Source organism: Pogona vitticeps, chromosome 2 (genome assembly GCF_051106095.1).
Source record: "Pogona vitticeps strain Pit_001003342236 chromosome 2, PviZW2.1, whole genome shotgun sequence".
Classification (NCBI taxonomy): Eukaryota; Metazoa; Chordata; class Lepidosauria; order Squamata; family Agamidae; genus Pogona; species Pogona vitticeps.
The window spans coordinates 310277801-310300073 of record NC_135784.1 but is presented as its reverse complement, the minus strand read 5'-3'; the positions used below and the strand labels follow the sequence as shown (position 1 = coordinate 310300073).

The 22273-nt window shown below is 43.2% G+C and overlaps 1 protein-coding gene across 4 annotated transcripts in view; it reads left to right on the top strand.

The window, feature by feature from the left end:
• Positions 1 to 1393: 1393 nt before the first annotated feature.
• The window catches only part of UBAP2 (ubiquitin associated protein 2), a 104771-nt gene continuing 83891 nt past the window's right edge, over positions 1394 to 22273 (top strand). Inside the window, exon 1 of one of the 4 annotated variants that reach the window (XM_072993000.2) lies at positions 1394 to 1548. The gene's annotated coding sequence lies outside the window, so the exon portion shown is untranslated. Of the gene's footprint in view, positions 1578 to 2477; positions 2914 to 22273 lie in introns of those variants that run through there. The other 3 variants (XM_078384172.1, XM_078384174.1, XM_078384173.1) reach the window with 3 other exon arrangements.

Genomic DNA, 22273 nt, shown 5'->3' with positions numbered 1-22273 from the left:
CTCGTTGTTGTTTAGTCATGAAGTCGTGTCCGACTCTTCGTGACACCATGGACCAGAGCACGCCAGGCCCTCCTATTTTCCACTGCCTCCCGGAGGTGGGTCAAATTCATGTTGGTTGCTTCGCAGACACTGTCCAGCCATCTCGTCCTCTGTCGTCCCCTTCTCCTCTTGCCGTCACACTTTCCCAACATCAGGGGCTTTTCCAGGGAGTCTTCTCTTCTCATGAGACGGCCAAAGTATCTCTGCCTCATTAGTTAGCAGTAATTCGCCCCCTGAGCCTCTCACGCCACCGACCGTTGGCCTGCAGAGTCGGCAAAGAGCCAAAGGTCTGAAAAGGTTGAAAGAGAAGTCCTAGAAAATCAGGGTCTCTCCCAGCAAGAGGGGTGGGGGTGTGTGATGGTGTTGCCGTTTCACTCCTGAGCAGCTCACAACTGCCAGCGGGAACAGCCGCTCACGCCTGGGGAAAAATACTGTTGGGGAAAAAACAAAACAAAACCATTGAGTGGATGATTGTCTGAAGAATAAGATTATAGCCTGAAACCAAGGCTTGCTATACCCACGAGTGAGTTAGCTGTGGGTCACATCCATCCTGCTGACCGTTTTTAGCATTCAAATTCCAAAGGAAGAGGTCAGGAAGGAATAACATTGAGGTAACTTTTTCCATTTCCAGAAAACGACTTTCCCTGAAAGTGGCCTTTTATGTGGTCCCCCGTTTGTTTATTTATTTATTCATGATTGATTTCCTTCTTTTCCCCCCTTCAGGGGTTATTCATTGACTTTATTTTAAAATAACCTTTATAGACATTATTATTTTTGGTCCGAGGTACTAATAGACCCTGGGCAAGTTACTTTTTGGATGACCCCCCCTCCACTCCCACAAACGTGTATTCCAAAAGTAACGTTTCGGCCCAGCGTGAGGGGAAAGCGTGACGACCGCCCCCGAATTCCCCTCACGCCCTTCGCCCCGCCCCCTCGGCGGACGTCACTCTAGCTGCCTCGGGATGACGTCACAGGCCGCTCCTCCCCCTCCTACTCCCCCTCCCCTAACCGTAGCTCAAGCCTCGCGGGAGGTCAAACGCGAACCGAGGTAGCTCCTCCTCCCGCCGTCGCCTTCGTTCGGAGGCGATTCGGTCACGTGCTCCCCCGCGAGCACGCGCCTCGTGCCAGGGAGAGGGAGAGAGGATCGAAAAAAAGAGGCGCAGGGCGAGAAAGCCCCGCCTTCCTCGCGCCCGTCAGTGTCACGTGGGAGGAGGGAGGGGAGACAGGGAAGCCGAGAAACGAAAAGAGAGGCCGGGCGTGCTCTCTACGTACTCCTGCCGCCCGGAGTGGTGTGGCCACGGCGCATGCGCGAGGGCCGAGCGGCTGGCTGGCTCTGTTGGCGTCGGTCGAGTCACGTGCCGAGGGAGGGGCTCTGCGGCCTCGCGGAGGAGAGAGAGCGAGAGCGAGAGAGCGCGCGCGGGGGGGGGAAGGGCGAGAGGAGAGCAGTCACGTGACCAGTGGTGGGCGCCGCTGCTGCCGCCGCCGCCGCTTTGTGAGCACGTTGGGCAGGTAACGAGCGCGCGTCTGCGGCGCGGGGGGTGAGTGTGTGTGAGTGTGTGGTGGGGGAGGGGAACAGGAGAGATAGAGAGGGGGGGGTCGGTCTGTTCCTGACTTCACCTGGGGGGGATTATAGTGGGGGGGGAGGGGAGGGACACCCAGACGGAGACTTTCGCCTTCCTCCCCCTCGGGGGGGGGGGAAGAGGGGAGAGGCCCCCCCAACCTTCCCCTCAGATGAGCCCTGGGGTGGGGAGCGTGGCCCCCCCTCCCGTTTCCTCCCTCCGAGGAGAGGAAAAGAGGCCCCGGACCCCTCACCCCCCCCCTCCTCACCGTGCGTGCCTGAGGGAAGGTCCCAGGGCGGCGAGGTTTTGAGGAGGGGAGTCTCGCCCCTCCCCCCTCCTTCCCCCGCCTCACCCACAAGGGTCCCAACATTGGGTCTGGGGAGGGGGGGGAAAGGAAGCTGTGGACTTTCTCCCTCCGAATCCCCCCCCCAAGTTGTGCTCAGTGTGTCGGTCAGGGAAACAAAAAGGGGGGGCGGCGGTTTCCTTTTCACCCTTGGAAGGGGACCCTCGTGCTTTGGGGAAAGGGCTGTGTGGGGAAAGAGCCCTTGCCTTTCTCGGCCCCCTTTCCTGGCTCTCTCCCCATTTAACCCACCCCCCCCTAAGAAAGAGACGAGCAGGAGGAAGGAAAGGTAAAGTCTTTGTGCCCATTGCTCAGTACTGGCGCTCAGTTTTTGGTGTGTGTCAGGTTAGAGGGAGGGAGCTGCCCGGGCCCCTCCCCTCCCCTGAATCTATTAAAAAAAACTTTCCAGGCAGTGAGAGAGGAGGGGAAGGAGGGAGCAAGGCAAGTTTCCAGAAAGCTCCCTGAAGCAGCGCACTCGCCCCTGCGAGAAACCTGGGTGTGCCAAAACAGCCTGGGTTGAGTAAGAGGCAAGCGAGTACTTTTGGCCTGACTCTGCCCCTCTTTTAGGAAGGAAGGAAGGCGGGCAGGCGGGCTGTGTGACCCCTTGCCTCCTCCTCCTCCTCCTAACCAGGCCTTTGGCGTTACTCCTACTTGCAGGAGCAAATATGCCTGGGATCCAGCCAGCCTCCCATCTTCTGAAGCCTGGCTTTATTTTGGGGAGGCCGGTGGTCTTCTTCCTGGGGTGGCAGGCAGCCCTTCTGTTCTTCCACGCCTGTTGGCTCCCTTCCTGGTAGCAACGGGTTGCCAACCTTCCCATTGAGATCTCTCGGAAACAGAGTCTCTCAGTGCTTCAGCCCTCCATCCTTTCAGCCACCACCAGACCCCACATTCCTGCAGCGTACAACACGTCCTCGTCCTCATCCTGTGCCGGGCAGGAAAGATTGGGTTGTACGGACATGTAGGCCCCATGGAAAGGTGTGTCTGAGCCGCTTTTTGGCAGCGTGCAATGTTTCTTTGGTTCCTTCCTCAGCAGGCTGGCACCGGTATTGCCTCTTCGGAAGGACTGAAGAACTCCCTGCTACCATGAGGGCCCTTGCATGCAAAATCTGCGCCACCTCCTAAGCAGCTGCAGGAGGTTATTTGAGGACAGAACCTACCAACAGCCCTTTGTGTGCTGGTTGCCCTGTAGCTTGTCTATTGTTTGTTAATGAGGAAATGGAACTTGGGCAGGGCTGTGTTGTTGGGGTTACACCTGTTAAAAAGCAAATATACGAGATCTTCTCTTGCTGCTCGTTCTGAAGGGAATTGCTGCAACAACAGCTACATGCTTTGAAAAAGGTGTAGAGAGCAGCGGTTTGCTATTTCAGGCTTGTCTGCAGTGAACTCTGAGATTCAGTTGCATGTAGGAAGTCTGAAGACTAAATATAAGTACGGTAGGAAAACTCTCAAACAGCTGCCAGGCTCTTGTTGATAAATTGGTTTAAGGCCCCCTCTCAAGTGAGTGTTTCCATTCTCTTCGAACCTTTAAAAAACGTTTCCCAGAAACAAAAACCAGTACATTTTTGTTCTGTGATTTACTTGGTTGTTAATTTGTTCTCATGTAAGTGGTGATTCCTAGGAAACAAGTTTTTTTAATCCTTGTAGTGCCAGCACCATCAGTCCCTTTCTTCTCCATTGTTTTAATTTGAAGCAGTCATGAAAGAAGGTAGAACAATAGCAGAATTGAGAGACTATTCTTTTGGCTGAAAAAAAATGGGAAGACAGCTGCCGTACAGGCCTTCTTTTCCAAGTTAGAGCTGGCTTTGAGTGTAAGGGAGGGGAGAGGAAAATGTAACCGGGCGGGGGGGGGAGTAAACAACCTTTATTTCTTGAAATAGCTCCATAAAAGATGTCGGCTGCTGTACTGTATCACTGTTCCCAGCACTTCCTTGTGTTGTGTCATCTATTTTGCTGGCTTCTGTGTTGGGGGTAATCTAGAAAACTAGATTTTTGTTTAAACGGGAGGTCAAACTATTTTCTGATGCCTTTAGCCTTGTGTGAAATAACATACATCAGCACAGCTCATTCCCCCTGTAATCTTGGAAATGCTGTTTTGTACTCTAGAATGTGTTACACAGAGGTGTTATGGTAATCTTTGAAAATGCATGCTGATATACAGGCTAGGGAAAAGATACACACAGTGTTTTATTTTTCTCCAAATATTTACAAGTTTCAACTTAAACTGTGAATTGACTTTTCCGTATTTGGTATGTTTTGCAGTGCAAATGTGGAAAGTTCTCTTTAAGCATACCACTTCTACAACTTGGGTAAATGCCAAGAATTCAGATTACATTCCTTCTGCCCTTTCCGCTTCATTGATAAGTAAATATGTTCTGGGTTGTTGGCTATGTCTTAAAATGAATTTAGGCTACTAAAAGTAATGTTTAGCTAGAGTACCAAAATTGTACATTACAAAATATGTTTTTGTCTTTGTCCCGACTTGATTACCTCCCTTTAAACCTGAAACGGAGGTTTGTTGGGAGAGAAGCAGATTGAGTTCTACGTACATGCTTTTCACAGCAAGCTGGTTCAGTGCCTGATTCAAAGGTTTCTTTGTACTTCCATCCCTGGCATCCGTCCATATCGGTTTGGCTGCCTCCCACTTATCTGTATACCAGCGATTCTGTGTGGAAATTGTATACAATATTTTTCAAATGTGGGAGTGATAAAATCTAGACATGGAGACGTATTCCCAGCGACTAATCTGGATTTCAAATATCTGTCTGGGCAGGTCTGCCAGGCTCTGAACTTGGACCTTGTCTTGATGCTGTGTTAAATGCTTAGGCTTCAATAGGGCTTCCTTTATCTGGCGATAAGTTTGGGGTCTTTCCCTGAAGTGAAAATGGCTGAAGCAACTAGCAACCTGAAACTTTGCAGGAGGGAAGAACTAGGCTTTAAAAACAGATGTCCTACAAACCCAGTTTCCCTTTACCTGATCCTTTTAAGTGGCAAAGGGGCAGGTCCACAAAGGGTGCATTTTACTATGAAGCAGAAAAGAGGGTATGTTCACACTCTGCTTTTGGTTACCAAGGATGGGGAATCCGGGTAGACATTCTGATGTCTCTCTCCTTACTTCAGATTGCTAAAGTTCCAGTGCATGGAAGTGAGAAGTGTATGCCGAAACACTTTACAGATACAGCAGGTGGTAACAGGTACTTTGGAGCTGCTTTTAAAGTAAGCACTAGAGATGGAAATTGTAGATTTTTCCCCCCGCAGAATTCCTGTAGGTTAACATTTGGCTGGTGCCAGCCTAATAGTCCGTAGTTCGGAGACTATGAACTGGAGATCTCATTCGCCATATTACTCTTCTGTTTTTGATACTCTGGTAATGCCCATCCATAAGTTTTTAAAGTATAACTTACAGATTTTGATACCTATGTCATTAGTTCCCAGCCTCATTCTTTCCATTAAAACATAATTCAGACTTCAGTTTGATATGCAGAGTAACCTACTTTTCTTTGCCTCTTCCTCATAACTAATGTAGGACATCTCTGTAGGCTGTACCTGCAATAGGTGAGTATTGTACTATATATTTGCGAAGGCTTTCATGACCGGGATCTAATGGTTGTGGGTTTTTTGGGCTCTTTGCCGTGTTCTCAAGGTTGTTTTTCCTAACGTTTCGCCAGTCTCTGTGGCCGGCATCTTCAGAGGACAGCACAGAGTGCCTCTGAAGATGCCAGCCACAGAGACTGGCGAAATGTTAGGAAGAACAACCTTCAGAACACGGCCAAAGAGCCCAAAAAAACCCCACAACAACTATTGTACTATACCTAGTTTGATTTCTTAATGCCTTTTAAGCAGCTTAATTTTTTATTTTTTGCTCTTAGCTGTGAGGAAAATCCTATTGCTGAGTTTGTAGTATTCTGAGGTTTCCTTGATATTAACTTTAGGAAGGAGGAGGGTGTTGAGACTTCAGAATTAAAACTTATATGCCAAAAATCTATTGGTTAATCACATGCTCCTAAGAGATAGCGTGGAAGTTGTTGCGGTTAATTGCAGCGATACTGATGAGGTGCTATGTGCAAGACCAACAAGCAGCTGGTACATTATCAGTAAACTGTACCAACTTCTGTGTTTTCTCTTATGGGCTTGTAAATAACGAGTAAGGATTTAGCCAGGAAGAAAAAAAAGCAATAACAAAAATGGACAGGCTGCCCCCCCCAAAAAACAGCCCAGGTGTCTTAGCTTCTGTTTCTAATGCTGGCAAAAACTACCTTTAGCTTGAGTTTCTGCTTTCTCTAGAGGGTCTTCTGTGGCCTCCAGAAACATGTTTGCTGAAGTTTTTTAAAAATATCTATGACAGGTATGAGAAGAAAGCTACATCTTAATTATGATTTCATACTATGCACTAGCAGCAAGGCTTTTTTTTATTCTATAGAACAAAATGCAAATACTTTTAATGTTTTAGGTACAGAAACAAAAAAGTTTGCCAGATTCAAAGTATAATATTATAAAAGATCAAGTGGAAGTACTGAAGATTAACCCAAATGTGCTCCATTTTGTTTATGAACATTTCCTGCAGGTTGTGAAGATGCTTCCTGTTTTCTGATAGCTTCCTGGCACATCTTGTGAAAAATGTTCGCTCATTCATACATTGCCCTGTGTTCAGGCTTTCACCTGGAGCTTAACTTGCCCTCGGTGGCTAGCTAACGTAGCGTTACACACTTAAGCTTTCATTGTCTGAATGAGTGGTTCTCAAACCTTCTCAGAGTTGGTTACTTTAAAATTGTGGATGTCTCAGCAGACCACTTCAGGGTGTGATTTATGCGGCAGAGACATTTGTCTACATAACTAATCTTTTAATTTATTAAAAAATATTTAGTACCATTGTTAAAAAGAATATGATTTCGTGAAAATCATGGATTCTAAGCTTCACTGCTGGGCCGGGTTCTTCAACTGGCATGCCCTTTGTAAAAAAAAAAAGTGCACATATTGTGCTAATGCCATATTACGAGAATTATGAATTATAGTCCAAGGTGACCTTGATTGCTTGAATAATCTATCCCTGGTCACAGTGGCCTTTATCTTAATCTTTGTCATCAAAAATGTTGTAGTGCCACATACACGTATTTGAGAGAGTCCTGCAAACGACCTGTAGGATTTTAGATAGATGTACCACAGTTTGAGTACCATTGGCTTGTGTGTCTAAAGAAGGAAGGAGAAGCAGCAGGTAACAGGAAAAAGACACCCAACAGAATTTGAAACCATGCGAAAATTCAGAAGAGTGTACTGCATTTCTTCTCCGCCAGAATTGTCCAAATTGAAGCATTCTTGGTGCAGCTGTGGACAATGGCTGAATAACTCAGTTTTATCCCTACCTGTTGCTTGTGAGAATGTAAGCAGCAGCAGGTAACTGTATGGATTGCCCGTATCGCTTTCATTAGTTCCATTGTTGTTGGAAGTAGAATTCTGTTCGCAAGCACTTTTGACATTTTCCGTTTGTGTTCATCATCCCAATTAAGGCTGAAAAATGGTTTTGAGGAAAACTGGACAGTGAATTCCTTTTTTTCTCAAGATTTAATTCTGTCTTCCAGCTGAGTAGCTGGAGGAGAGAGTAACCTGGTTAAGTGGAACAGCTTGCATTGAAGTCACTGTTATGCTTCCTTAGTATTGAAGGCGCTTTGATCTTTCGCTCAGTTTAAAAAAATATTTCTGGAAGGGAGAGAACTTTGTCTGTGAGCATATGGGTTTTTCCAAAGTGCTTATGTTGGGTCTCTATTTTAAATCACACAGCAAATTCATTTTTATTAATACTTAAAGGGTACAAATACCAGACAGAACTGGCCATTTGACTGGAGCAAATATTATTTTTCATTTTATCTGCAGACCATGGAGTGAAATATGTGGTGGGAAGAGTATGGCAGTTCCTTGCGGCAACTGTGAAACAGAAAATCCTATTAATGCAGTTCAGCCAACAGCATTTTCACTTAAACATGTTTAAATCTGTTCAGCACTACAAAATTGCCTAAGGTGAAGTAGCAGTTTGCCAGAAGGGTATTAAGAGCTCCTAATGCTTACATCCTGTAAAGTTGTGAGGAGGGGAGTTAAAAACTTGATGGCATGCTGAAATGTTAGCATGGTGCCCAGAATTCTCTGTAGTTGAATGGGATTACTTGCAATGCTTCCTTCTACCACTTGTTGTTGTTTAGTCGTTAAGTCGTGTCCGACTCTTCGTGACCCCATGGACCAGAGCACGCCAGGCCCTCCTGCCTTCCACTGCCTCCTGGAGTTGGGTCAAATTCATGTTGGTCGCTTATGACCCTGTCCAACCATCTCATCCTCTGTCGTCCCCTTTTCTCCTCTTGCCTTCACATTTCTCCAACACTTTTCCAAGGAGTCTACTCTTCTCATGAGATGGCCAAAGTATTGGAGCCTCAGCTTCAGGATCTCTCCTTCCAGTGAGCACTCAGGGTTGATTTCCTTCAGAATGGATAGGTTTGTTCTCCTTGCAGTCCAGGGGACTCTCATGAGCCTCCTCCAGCACCACAATTCAAAAGCATCAATTCTTCGGCGGTCAGCCTTCTTTAGGGTCCAGCTCTCACTTCCATACATCACTATCTTTCATACATCACTACATTCTACCACTAGGGTATAGTAAATCTCATTTGGAATCTATAGTAAGACTCCCGTATCTGCTGGATCAGAATCCATGGATACACTTATCTGCTGCCTGAAAATATAAAATAAACCCCCCCCCACACAGAAATGTGTGTTTAAAAGCATTTCTACAGTATATTTACCAGAACTAGCTACTAAAGGGAGTCAGAGACAGTGCTGTGTATAGCTTTCACTGTGTTTTTCAGCAGGGGAGTTTGGAACCGACCCCTGTGGATACCACGGTCCTACTCTATATGACTGATAAAGTCTGTTTGACTCCACAGGGCTTAGGATGCAGTTGCATGCATCCACTAGATCCTGCTGCTTCTTCCAGAATTGGTGGTTCCCCCTTTTTTTTCTGCAGCCCTCCATGAACCGAGAAACCTTCTAGAATTATTTGCCACCCCAGAAAGCTCTAGTGGGAGCCAGAGGACAGGAAAGTCTTGATTCCCCTTACATTGGTTATGGAAGTAAACCAGTGAATAGAGCAGAGTATCATTGAATCTGGGCCCACAAATATATGAAAGGATTGTTGGTGCATCAGATGCATATGTTCATGTAATCTAGACTATGTTAGATTTTCCTCCCCCTCCCCCCCCCCCCGGTAATTCAGGCGTTCTGAAGTTTTTAGCTTGCTTTTTTTTTTCAGGCCAGTAAAGGGTGGTGATAGGTTTGGCATATGTGAATGAGTTTGATGTTCAGAAGTTCTGATGAACCAAACGTTATAAGAAAATCCTTCCAGCCATTATGAATGTGTTCATAACTCCTCCTGATTAAAATTCAATTACTACATCTGGAGCTTTCTAGATAAACTATTGTTCTGAATTGATAACTTTTCTGTTTTTTGTTTTGCTTTTGTCCATGGTCCTGTTGTGCGAATTCCGTGTTGTAACAGTTTCTGAATGTGAGAATGCAGTTATACTTTATTATGCTTTGTTTTTCCTTGGGTTAACTTTCGCCATTTTAAATTATTGTTTTTTCCTTACTGATTTGAGTTAATGCGAGTTTATGTTTGAAATATTTGTTACTTCGCTTTTTTGGTGGCCACAGTGGCTAAACAAATAAAAAAGTACAGTACGTTGCAATGTAACTGCTGGATGGCTCAGTGGCTTAGGTCTTGGCTAAGGATCCAGATGTTGGGAGTTCGGTTCCCAGCTATGCCTCCTTGAGAGGGGCTGGACCCAATAATCTGTAGGCGCCAACTCTGCAGGTTGTTATTATAATAATGAACAAAACAGAAAGCTATATTCCAACACAGATTCTTACTATGTCATTTTATCATGGTAGGATGTTGACCCTGAGTGCAATATAAGTTCTGGCAGATTCTGCAAAGCCGGTAAAAGATTCAGGTATGGCCCTGGTGGTGAACTGCATGTCTGGGGACTAGCCTGGTTAAATAGAGTAAGGTTGATCACCAGAATACAGGCTGCTAGGTGATGTGTTGACCGCACACGATCACAAAGATAGTTTGAAATTGTGGTAGTGTTCATTAGAGAAGGGACTTCCATATTGGTGAAATAATGGATCTTCAAGCAGTATTCAAACAGCCTGAGCGATTGAAGAAGCCATAAAGAACAGGATGTGCAGAATCAGATGGGTGAACGTTTGTAGAGATAGCACTGTGTTTTTCCTACTTAATTTGGAGGTGCGCTATGGTCCAGCACTGTGCACTACTCTTACCCTCGTTGGACCTGGCCTCTTGGAAAACACCACTGGAATTGTCCCTGATGAGAACTGAATATAGGACAGAAAATGATGATACATATAGGCTCCAAAGGTATGTTTAGTAGCAGGGAGTATTCTGGGAGCAGAGAAGTATCCTTAAGGAATTGAAGGGCACTATCCTAAGTTTCATGAAACATGAATATGTAAAAGATGTGCAATTAATGCTGGGAGAGGTAGAGAGCAAAGGGTATGTTTCTAATCCACAATCCTGTCTGCAGACATCGCTAGAACCTTACTGTTTTTTTACATAAGGTTTATGTAATTTGCCATGGCTAATAAATGAGGTACCAGGCCTGCCTTGATCATTTGCCCAACTAAAGGATCTCAGCACCTTGTCAGTTAGCATCAATAAGCTGTGGCACATTATGCAAACCTTACATGAACATCAGTAGGATTTTGGCCCTGATGTTGCCGTTTTAGGATTAGGGGTGCTGTGAGGAAAATCGGATACTCCCACTTGCATCTCCTTGTTCTGGCATTTTCCCTTTTCCTACACTTGAATTTTTTGCATCCAGAGTCTTAGAGCAGGGAGTAAATGTTAAATCTGAAATTCTGATCACAAGGGGTTCACGTAAAGTGCTTCTATGTGGGTCATACCCTTTAAGTCAGTGGAGCTGATTTTGCATAAAGGACACTGGAGACATGGGACTTTGCTGAAGCAAAAATGAAGTGGTTTGTGCTTGGAATATTTACGGTCCCCTTTCAATGGCTGTGCACTTGATTGGTTTAACAGATGCCTATCTTAATTTTTTAATCTGAAAAGCTAGTCTGGGGCTGAGCGTATACAGTACAGAAGGGTTGAAACAGTTGAGTTTGAGAGCGCAGGGCTCTTAAAGGTCTGGGATCGCTCGGGGTTCTGTTGGGGGCACTTTGTAGTGGTGGTGCTTGAACCCCAAAGGCGTCACGGGGAATGCTACCTCCCCACCCCACATGGTTTCCCAGTAAGCGACAGTGTCTTATAGGTACCGTAGTGTTTGTGCAGATTGGCATGGAAATGTGCAGTAGTTTCCAAGGGGAAACAACACATGAAGTAGTACTGTAGTTCCTTTTGTAATCTGAGCTGTGATACGATGGATAAATAGATGCCAAGGAAATGTAATTATTTGACCAGAACTGTCCTCTTTGTGTTAAGGTTGATTTCATAGTGCTGTTAATGCTGTGAAGTTTCATATATTTTGAAATGACTCTGCATTTCTGAATAATTGAGGGGTTACTAATCAACAGCGCTGTCTAATGAGCACTTCACATAAAGGCAAATAGCATATAGATTTGCTATCTATGGAGATAGTTAAGGAGCCTTATCATGTTGCTCTTATTCAGTGGTTGTGTTTCATCTGTTAGTTTAGTCATACAAAAATGAGTGTATAATTTGGCAAAGAAAAAAGCTTATGAATCCTTTGGAACCTTAAAGTGTTATGATCCACCTGCTTTTGGAAACACTCAAGTGAGAATTTGATTTCCTGTATGGTGACCTGAAGTGGTAATTATATTCCAGAAGTTGGCCTTAGTTTTCTTTTTTTTTTCTGCTGGAGTTCTCCCTATTCTGAAATCTTGCTGATGAAGAGCTTATGTTCGGTAAATGTAAATGAATTTCAAAATGGCACCTACCAAAGGCTTCAACATGTTTACTTTAGTGTACCAGTTTTGATCCTGTTTTCATTGTTCTGCAACAGAATTCCAGAAGAGACCAGTATAACATGAAAAACTTTCCAGTACTCTGGCAGAAACGCGTTTAGTTCAGTAGGGCTCTGGAGCTATTTCCTTATAGTTATGAAGATGGATAATTCTGGTACCTGTGCATTTGAAATTAGCGCTCCAATTTAGCCTTCCCTATAGCCTGCTGTGTTCTAGTTGTCAACAGTATTTGGTCTGAAGAAGTGGTTGTGATATCAAAATGTCGGAAATCCAGAGTCATGACCCACCTGCTTTGTGCATTCACCTTTGCTGCGGCACATCTCGGTGAGAGTAGAAAGAGGACATTCATGTTCTTTTGTCTTCAGTGTTTGTGATACAGGTTTAGGCTGACTTTTAGGGACAGAGCTTCATTATGAAATTGATAGCACTGATAGCTGACATTTTGAGTGTTTTAAATTCTAAGGAAGTAGAACTTATCGTGTCTTGTCATTTTAGATAGATACCTGGGTGTTAAGATGGAGTAGGATAATAATTTTAAACACAAAGAGCTCATGTGTGTAATACTAATCATCATGTGTCAAGTTAATTCTGACTTCTGGTGACACTTTACTAGGTAACCCAGAAGTGGTTTTGTCCTTCCCTTCTTCTGGAGGTGCTCTGGAACTGTGCAGCTTGCCCAAGGCCACCCAGGCTGGCTCTTCTCTGGGGGGGGGCACAGCAGGGCATCAAACTCCCAACCACTGGCTCCGTAGCCAGAGACCCAAGCTGCTGAGCTATCTAGCCAGCTGGGGCATGGTTAGGGACAAATTATAGTGACTTTAAAAATTAACCTCAGATCCCTATCAAACAGAATTATAGTGTAGTACAGTGGTGCCTCGCACAACGGGTGCCTCACACAACGATGAATTCACACAACGATGCCTTGTTCTGTTAAATTTGCCGCCTCACACAGCGATGTTTCCTATGGGGGATTTTCACACAACGATCTCCCTTTTCGCTCCTGTAAAAGTGTCTTACAATGTTTGGAAGCTGTTTTAAATGCTTGCAATGGTTAGCCCACCTCCTGAAACCTATGCAAACTGATTTTGGTGTTGTTCTGACACTTCCTTAATTTATGATGATTTTTTGAATTTTCTCCATTGGAAACCATTGGATGGTCTGTCTAATGGTTTTCAATGGAGAAAACAAAAAATTACCATAACTTAACGAAGTGTCAGAACAACACCAAAATCAGTTTGCTTGGGTTTCAGGAGGTGGGCTAACCATTGCAATCATTTAAAACAGCTTCCAAACATTGTAAGACACTTTTACAGGAGCGGAAAAGGACTTCGCAAATCCATTGAAATGTATTGAGTAGGCTTCAATACATTCCAATGAAGGAAACATTGTTTCTCACAGCGATGTTTCCTATGGGGATTTTCACTCAGCGATGGCAATCCGTTCCAATTGGAACAGATTAACCGGTTTTCAATGCATTCCTATGGGAAATGGTGTTTCACAGAACAATGTTTCACACAACGTTGATTTTTTTGGAACCAATTAACATCGTTGTGTGAGGCGCCACTGTACTAACAGCAGACATATTTGCCCTTTTCCCTCCTTTCACACTCCACCTGTGTTGCAGAACATAATGGTACCTCTTCCACCCTACTAACAGTTGAATGGGCTGGATCTTGCTCTTCCAATGGTGTTTTAGTGTCATGCTATAGTTCAGATGTAGCAGTTTGGGAAGCAGATTGTTGGTGTCAGAATGTACACTTGAGCTGCTTTTGGTGTTTAGCCATGCTTCAACATGGGGGGGGGATCTATGTAAAAGTGAATTGATCTTGTGCTCTTAATACTATAGATTTATTCCCGCAGATACAGTAGAAAAAAGGAACACTTCTGCCTTACAATGAGTCTTTTAATTTTACCATCTGGTTTTTTTTTTGAAGGAGTGGCTGTTAATACACAAAAGCTGAGAATGCTTTTGTGCTTCTTAAGAGTGAATGTGTTTTAAACCTACAGTGAAGTTGATTTGTTATTTACAGCGACACTTTGACTTACAGCAGGCACTGTAACTTAAAACAGTCTTCCACTGTAAACTTCATGAGACTGGCCAAGAAATGATGAGAGAGCGCTCTCTCAGTATCTTATTACGAGTAATCATTGATTGACTTCGGGGTTTAGGTGGAAGTCTGTTTTCAGATATTCTTTTATTTTTATCGGTTCTCTCCCCAGAATTATGCAGGTAAGAGTGCAATGCATTTGCACATTTCTCTTTTAAGTCAGAGAAAGCTATAAAGAGAGATGTGCGTGAAAGAGTGTGAGCGTGCAAGTGAGAGAGGGAGGTAAATGCACTTCATTCTCACATATTCCTTAGTATATTATGTGCTTAGTACATCTGTGCCTTCTTTTCTTCCATGATACTTAGCTTATAGATGGAATTCTCTGGCAATTTGCTACTGAGGCATTGGTTATGTCCAGAAGTGATTATCTATACCAGTGATGGCGAACCTTTTTGAGCCTGAGTGCCCAAATGGCAACACAAAACCAAATTATTTATTTCAAAGTGCCAACACTGGAATTAAACCTGAATACTGAGGTTTTAGTTTAGACAGGGGACAAATTGTATTTGTCCTCAGTGTGGAAGGGATTGTCACTCTCGAATTGGCCTTCTCAGCCACACAAGACACTGTTCCAAGACCTTCATACAGAGCACGATACCATAGTCTCTCGAGACTGAAGGATGCCTACAGGTAGTTTAGAAAAAACAACTCATGTTATTTACACATTTTGTCTGTCTGGTTCTTAAGATTGATTCTTCCAACTGACAGCTCTTTTAGAAAAAAGTCAAGTGCAGAATGCTACACTGAATTAAATGCACCCTACAGTATTTATAAAGCTTATTAAGTACATTGAAATCATGAACTTGTTTCCTCCAAACCGAAGTAAGCTATCCTCAGAAAAGCACCTATATATAGTAGTACAAATTTTTAAAGTGTATACCTACATTTTATACACTACATAAAGTGTATACACAGAGTTCACTTATTTGAAATGTAGTGTTGGAAAATAGATTTAGAGATATCATGACTTGTCAGAAAGAGAAGTAAAGCAAATTAAGTGTGGACTCTCACTAGAAGCTAAAATAACCAAGCAAAGGGTATTGTACTACAGTGGCATCATGAGAAGAGAAGCTCACTGGAAAAGGGAGCAATGCAGGAAAAAGTGCAATGCAATAGGAAAACAGGAAGACTGCACATGAGATGAATTGACTCAATAAAGAAAGCCACAGTCTTTTGTTTGTAAGACCTTTTGTTTGGTGTTACAGTCAAAGCAGGACCTGGAGCAGAGAGACTGGGATTCAGATTTGGGGAATAAACTATGATACTTGTGCCTGCTTTGGGGATGAGAAACAGAGAAACGTGATTGCTACACACTTCACAAACGTGATTGCTACACACTTCACAAACGTGATTGCTACACATCTAGTCCCAGGTTGGTTGTTTTTTATTAGGTGTTTGCTGTTAGTAAGACTCTGCTAAATATTCCAGTTCTGCCCAGTTCAATTTAGAGTCTAAACAGAATCTTGAAATACTGTACTTGCTGTTCTCAGCAAAAATTGCAGAGCTAAATGCAGTGGAGATGAACTTTGGAAGGTTCCTTTTTCATGGTTTTTATATTTATTTATATTTAATTTATATACCACCCCATTAGTCCCAAGGCACTATTCTTGGCGGCTTAAAGACAATTACAAACCAGGACAAACAAACTATGGACACTAAAATGTAATAAATAGCAATGACAAATCAAAAATCATAAAAGCCAATGGCACCAATAAATGTTCACTATAAAGAGGACCAGATGGGAGGCGCTCAGACAGGGTTGAATTGAAAAGCATCCCTGAAGAGTAGTGTTTTTTAAAGCTCAACCCCCATCTCTGTTGTATGCTTTTCTTACAAAAGCTACTTTTGTTTTCACTTCACCAGTTTGTTTTGCAGAGTATTCAGTGACTGGTCACATCTATCATGGCAGCGTTTCTCAGTGTTCCCAGTTTGGGGACCCTGGGGATCAAAAACAGAGCCTGGGGACTTTGCTGAAGCCTCAGATGATTGAGATCTAACCAGTATCTTAACAGAGATCACCCAAGGAACCTGATAAATGGCATAACTGGATTCAATTAAAGATAGGTGGAGGCATTCTGTATGTTATACTTAACCAATGAATGGATTAAGTACTTATACTGTTACTTTGTCCTTTAAAAATCCAGAAAAACTAATGAATAAACATTTATTTATTTATTTATTTATTTATTTATTTATTTATTTATACCCTGCCTATCTGGTCCGAAAGGACCAGTCTAGGCGGCTAACAACCATAAAATAAAACAAAACAATGCAAGTAAACAATACTAAATGATAAAACCACTACATTAGATTGCACAGTACGTAAGACAAAACAATAAGAAAGAAAAGAAAAAGAAAAAGCCTGTTTTCCTATAAACACCCTGGGAATAAGCCCCATTGACTACAAGGGACTCACACTTGTATAAACATGGATAGCATTGCATTTTAGAAGTGTTACATCACAGGATTGCAGAGCTCCATCCCATAACATATGCTGAAGCTCTAATGATATATTTCTGATATATTTCTATAGTACTATAATTTTTCAAACCTTGACCTATTGCTGCCGAGTTAAAAGTTTCTTTCTTTCTTTCGTTCGTTCGTATGCTACCCATCTAGCCAGGCTATTTTGGGTGGTTTACAACACAATCAAACAAAAACCATAATTACAAGTATAAAATAAATTCAACATTTAAAACATCATAAAATATAATGACAATTAAATAATCGCATAATAAAATATTAGCTATTTAAATATATCAAATGGTGCAGAGGGCAGAAAAATCTTTTCATCAAAGGCTCTTTTAAGATAATCATGTTTAGGCTTCTTTTGTTAGTTTCCCTACTTACCAGAAAAAGACATTGCAGAGCCATATTTTGGATTAAAAATAGAACTATGTGGAAAATGCCTTAAAATTACTTCCACCTCCCACTCTGTCAAACAGAAAGCAATTTGTAAGGCTGGCCAGAAAAAATCGAGTGTGTACCATAATACAATCTTACTGAAATCCTTTACTGGTTACTTTTGAATGCAATGCAATCCACCAATTGTAATTAGCTTTTGATGCCTTTTTAATTCTGGTTTTATGAGTCAAGTCTCTCTGTCTCTCTCTCTCTCTCTCTCTCACACACACACACACACACACACAAACACTTTGGCAGGTTCCTTTTTTCATGGTTTTATGAAAGATTCAATTTCTCACACACACAACCTTCATCCCTCCCTCCCCCCCTAAATTTTCAGCAATCATTTGCATCAGTTCAGTATGTCCCTGTTTCCTCTCATTACATTTAAACAACCTTGATGAATCCACCAGTCCCCCTCTCGCACCTTCCTTCTCGCCTTAATTGGAGCTTTCCCTCCTGCTTGCAGTCACGTCCAGCGGAAGTAGTAATTCACTAGTAATTCACAAGCCGGATTGACTGCCTCTGGCCATTCTACAGCAGTAAACAATAAAGCAGCCTTATCTCCGATCTCTAAAAAACCTGATTCATAAGTGCAGCAACCAAGGAAGGTAGCAGGGGTAGGTGGCTTGCAGTTGTGCATTTTGAGATTTGGTCGCAGGGGTTGTCGTAGGGGATGTAGCACTCTGCTTGTGTGACCAGGGAGAGGTATCTGCATGCCAGCTGTGGCACACGTGCTATAGGTTCGCTATCACAGATAAGTCCCTTTGCTGAAATGTATGGTCTTCCCATGTTTTAAACAAGCCCACTTAATCTCTTTGTGTGCTTTAGTAGTGACAGCTGGGTTTTTCGAGAACATGCGCCAACAATTATGACAAAAATCAAGGAAGAATTTATCTTGTATAACCGGAACTTTGTTAGGGATTTTGCACCAGTGTCTTTGCTAGAAGACTCAGTTCGAAAGGACTCATGCAGGAGAAATTGGCTATGTTCATTTTGTGTGTTTTTAAAGCAACGAGGAAGGGATTTTAAAGTACTCCACAGATGCATGTTTTGATTTTTTGCTATTCTTGCTTCAAGTTCCAACGGCTGTGTTAATTTTTGAAAAAAGAGGGAAAGCTGAAGTTAGAGGCAATGCCCCATTTTTGGCATGGATGCTAGCTGGGCCCTGGAGTGGGCATTCTCGTTCAAGTCATGCTGATAGAACCGCAGCTCTTAAGGAGAATGCTTGGTAGTTCTTTTTTTTGGGGGGGGTGTAGAGTTTCATGCACTTGTAAGTTGCAAACTCGATTGAGACAAATAAATGAACAATGGCGAATCAGGATGTTGCCCAGTTTAAGATGGAAATTGGAGTGTTTCACCATTGCAGTTGCCTAACAGGATACATTGCAGGTTAAGCATACTGAAGGTCAGGATTTTAAGCCTAACCAGCTTCATTTATTCCTTTTTAACTTAAAAAGCACTTCCAGTCTCCCTTTAAGGATACAGGCCTCTTGGGGCAGCTTAAATATTTAAAACCCGACGCACTATTGGAACACAAACTCATAATGCAAGTGAATAGTAACCTCCAGTCCAGAAAGTGCTATGATAATTGCAGCTAAAAAACCTCATAAACATAAAACAGAGGAGAAAAAGCCCAAGTAACCAAATGGATTTTCAGCATGTTTTTGAAGACCTGCAAAAAGCAGGCCCCGATGGGCCGTAGGGGCCACCTTGCTCCAGAGGCAGAGGAAGAGAAGGTCACCTCCCTCGTGTCCCTGCCGGCCTGCAGTTTCAGACAATAAAAAGGGCAAAGAAGACTATTTTTGTTAGAATACAGATACGGAACTGCTGAATATGAACTATTTTAATATGGCTATTTTGAATGTTTTTTAAAATGTATGCTACTCTGAAATAGCTTCCAAAGAACGTTTATGAAAACTGAGAAGCAGTGTGTAGATTTCAAACAGTGTCCAATAAATTTATGAAGCATCAGTGAGCATTGTGCATTCTGCTAACTTATCAAATAGGTGAAAGTGAAGGTCTCCACACTTGGTTTGTTTTGCTTTCAGATTTATATTCCGGACCCCCTTCACCAAACTCTCTAACGTTCTCCTTTCTGTCCTCTCAGTGTGATGATGTCTTGTTCATTTATGCTAAGAGTGCTAGTAGCCCATGTCTGTTATCCTACATAGGTTTCAGGTATTAGTATTGTAGGAAGCTGGCTAGATAGCACATTGGCTTAGGTATCTGGTTGTGGAGCCAGAGGTTGGGAGTTCAGCGATTTTTGCTGCACCGATTATCGTCGCTATGCCAGGCACCACTGTACATAATGCTCTTGAGAATTTGGCTTCATCTATGGGGCTGGTGCATGGAATGATATATACCTTCTTTTCTTCTGTAAAAGTGTATTTTTGACTCTTTGTTAGATAACAAACTCAAGTTTAATGTTGGAGGAGGTCATCTAACCAGAGACATGAAGTTCAACATATTTTGAATGATTGTTGCATTTCCTCCTAAAACTACCATATGTGTAGCTTAGAACTAGTTTGCAGCAGCTTTACAACTGGGAATGTGACATAACGGTTTATAGTGCCTTCTTTTCAGAATCAGAGGTTTATGTGCCAATTGTTGCCCTTTCTAGAGTTTGGCTGTGCTTATTCACGTCACCAGGTTAGAATCGTTTCTTTAGGGTAGAGTTGTTTAAGACTATTAGCTCCAGACCCTGATGCTGGGAAAGTGTGAGGGCAAGAGGAGAAGGGGACGACAGAGGACGAAATGGCTGGACAATGTCATCGAAGCTACCAGAATGAATTTGACCCAACTCCGGGAGGTAGTGGAAGACAGGAGGGCCTGGTGTGCTCTGGTCCACGGGGTCACGAAGAGTCAGACACGACTTAACGACTAAACAACAACAAAATTAGCTCTAGGGGTTCCTGGACAAGAATGATTATCTAGATCGATTTCAGTCTGTCTTCAGGTCTTGTTATGGGACAAAGATTGCTTTGGTCGCCTTGGTGGATGGCCTGTGTTGGGATTCGAACCGTTCCTATTGATTATTCTGGTCCTTTTCGTGGCTTTTGATACCATCGACCATGGTATCCTTCCAGCCCATCTCTCTTGGATGGGACTTGGAGCCATGGTTTTACAATGGAGAACTCAGAAGGTAGTGCTGGGGGAATTCCTCTTCAACACTCTGGCCTGTAGGGTCCCTCAGAGTTCTGTTTTGTCCCATATGCTATTTAGTAGGTACATGAAACTGCTGGACAAAGTTGTCTGGAGTTTTGAGATTTGGTGCCACCAATATGCAGATGACGCCCAGCTCTACCCCTCCTTTCCGCCTAAATCCGAGGAAGCTATTTCGGCTCTAGATCGGTGTCTGGTGTCAGCAATGGACTGGACGAGGGCGAATAAACTGAAATTTAATCCAAACAAGACGGGAGGAGCTCCTGATCCGTCGAAAGGCAGATCAAGGAATAGTTTTGCAGCTTGTGCTGGATGGGGTGACACTCCCCATCCAGCACAAGCTTTAGGGTGCTCCTGGATTCATCTCTGAGCCTTGGATGACCAGGTTTCACTGATGGCCAGGAGTGCCTTTGCAAACTTAAAACTATTTCACCAGCTGTGCCCATTCCTGGAAAGATCTGATCTGGCCACCACAACACATACTTTAGTTTACATCCTCACTAGATGACTGTAATGTGTTGCATGTGGGGCTGTCTTTGTAAAGTGTTCGGAAACTTCAGTAGGTCCAAAATGCTGCAGCCAAATTGTGAACTGAGGCTAGTGATGAAGATCACATCATCCCACTGTTAGAGCAGCAGTTTCTGGACGAAATTCAGTGCTGGTTTTAAGCTCTGTACAATTTGGATCCAAGCTAGCTCGAGGACCGCCTCTCCCTTTATGATCCTGTGCGAGTGTTAAGATCGTCAGGAGAGGACTTTCTCTCCGTCCTGCCTCCTTCACGGATGCGTCAGATGGGTACAGGGGAGAAGGCGTTTTCTGTGGCTTGCTCCCAAACTCTGGAACTCCCAAAGGAGGCCAGATATCTTTGCTGTCCTTCTGCAAGCAGATGAGGACCAGAATGTCTCTTCAGGCAGGCTTTCCCCTTAGTAATGAGGGTTTTTAAAATGTGGCTTAGAATGTGTTTTTCATGGTGATTTTGTTTACCCTTCTTAGTGTGGTATTTGTTTGATTTATTTTAAATGTTTTGGATTTCTTACTGCTTATAGCTTTTAAATTTTATCTTTTAATAATGTAAGCTACCTTGCATCCTTTTTAAGAAGAGAGACGGGTAAAATATCTTACATTAATAATAGCAATAATAATGCTCATGACTTATTGTTGTTAAGTTCCATTTGCATCATTCCTTTCTTCCACTGAACTCAAAAGTGCTGTGCCTGGCTCTTTCTTATCACCTTTTCTCAATAATAGCCCTGTGAATTAGGTCAGGCTGAAAAAGGAAATTAGCCCAAGGTCACCAGTGAGTTTCATGGCTCAATGGAGGGTAGAACCTACATTTTCTGGGTTCCAGTCCAGTACTTTAACGAGTATACCACATTCAGCAGAATTCAGTAGCATTTTCCTAAAAATATTTTCTGTGATGTTTGAAAATACCTTGAACATGCTAAGTGGTTACTCTAAATATTGTTTGGCTTTACCTGTGGAACTTGCAAGATTTAAAACTGGGATTTTGCAGAATTTGCAGTCCAGATTCTTAGTCTCTGGCCAAAATCCAGTATTAAGTTCCAACTAGAGTAGACTCCGCTCAGCCATGGAAACTCTGGAGGGGGAGTGGAACTGGTAAAACCACTCATTACATATTACCTTGAAAATCCCTATTAAGATCACTATCAGTTTCAACTTGACAGTACAGAATGACAACAGAGTAAACCCATTGAATCAGTGGTGCTTTGGTGAGTCAACACCTATGTGAATTCTGTTGATTCAGTGGGCCTACTCTAATTGCAGTGTGAGATAGCAATTGCATGCTTCCATAGGTAAAGGTTCCCCTTGACATTTAGTTCAGTCGTGTCCGACTCTAGGGCGCAGTTCTCATCCCCATCTCCAAGCTGTAGAGCCAGTGTTTGTCCGAAGACAGTTTCTGTGGTCATATAGCCAGTGCAACTAGACACAGAACACTGTTTCCTTCCCACCGAGGTGGTACCTATTTATCTACTCGCATTTTTACATGCTTTCGAACAGCTAGGTTGGCAGGAGCTGGGACAAGCGATGGGAGCTCACTCCGTCGCGTGGATTCGATCTTACAACGACGGCTGGTCTTCTGACCTTGCAGCACAGAGGCTGCTTCCATGAGGGTTCCCAAATCTGCCGTCTCATTCCCCCCT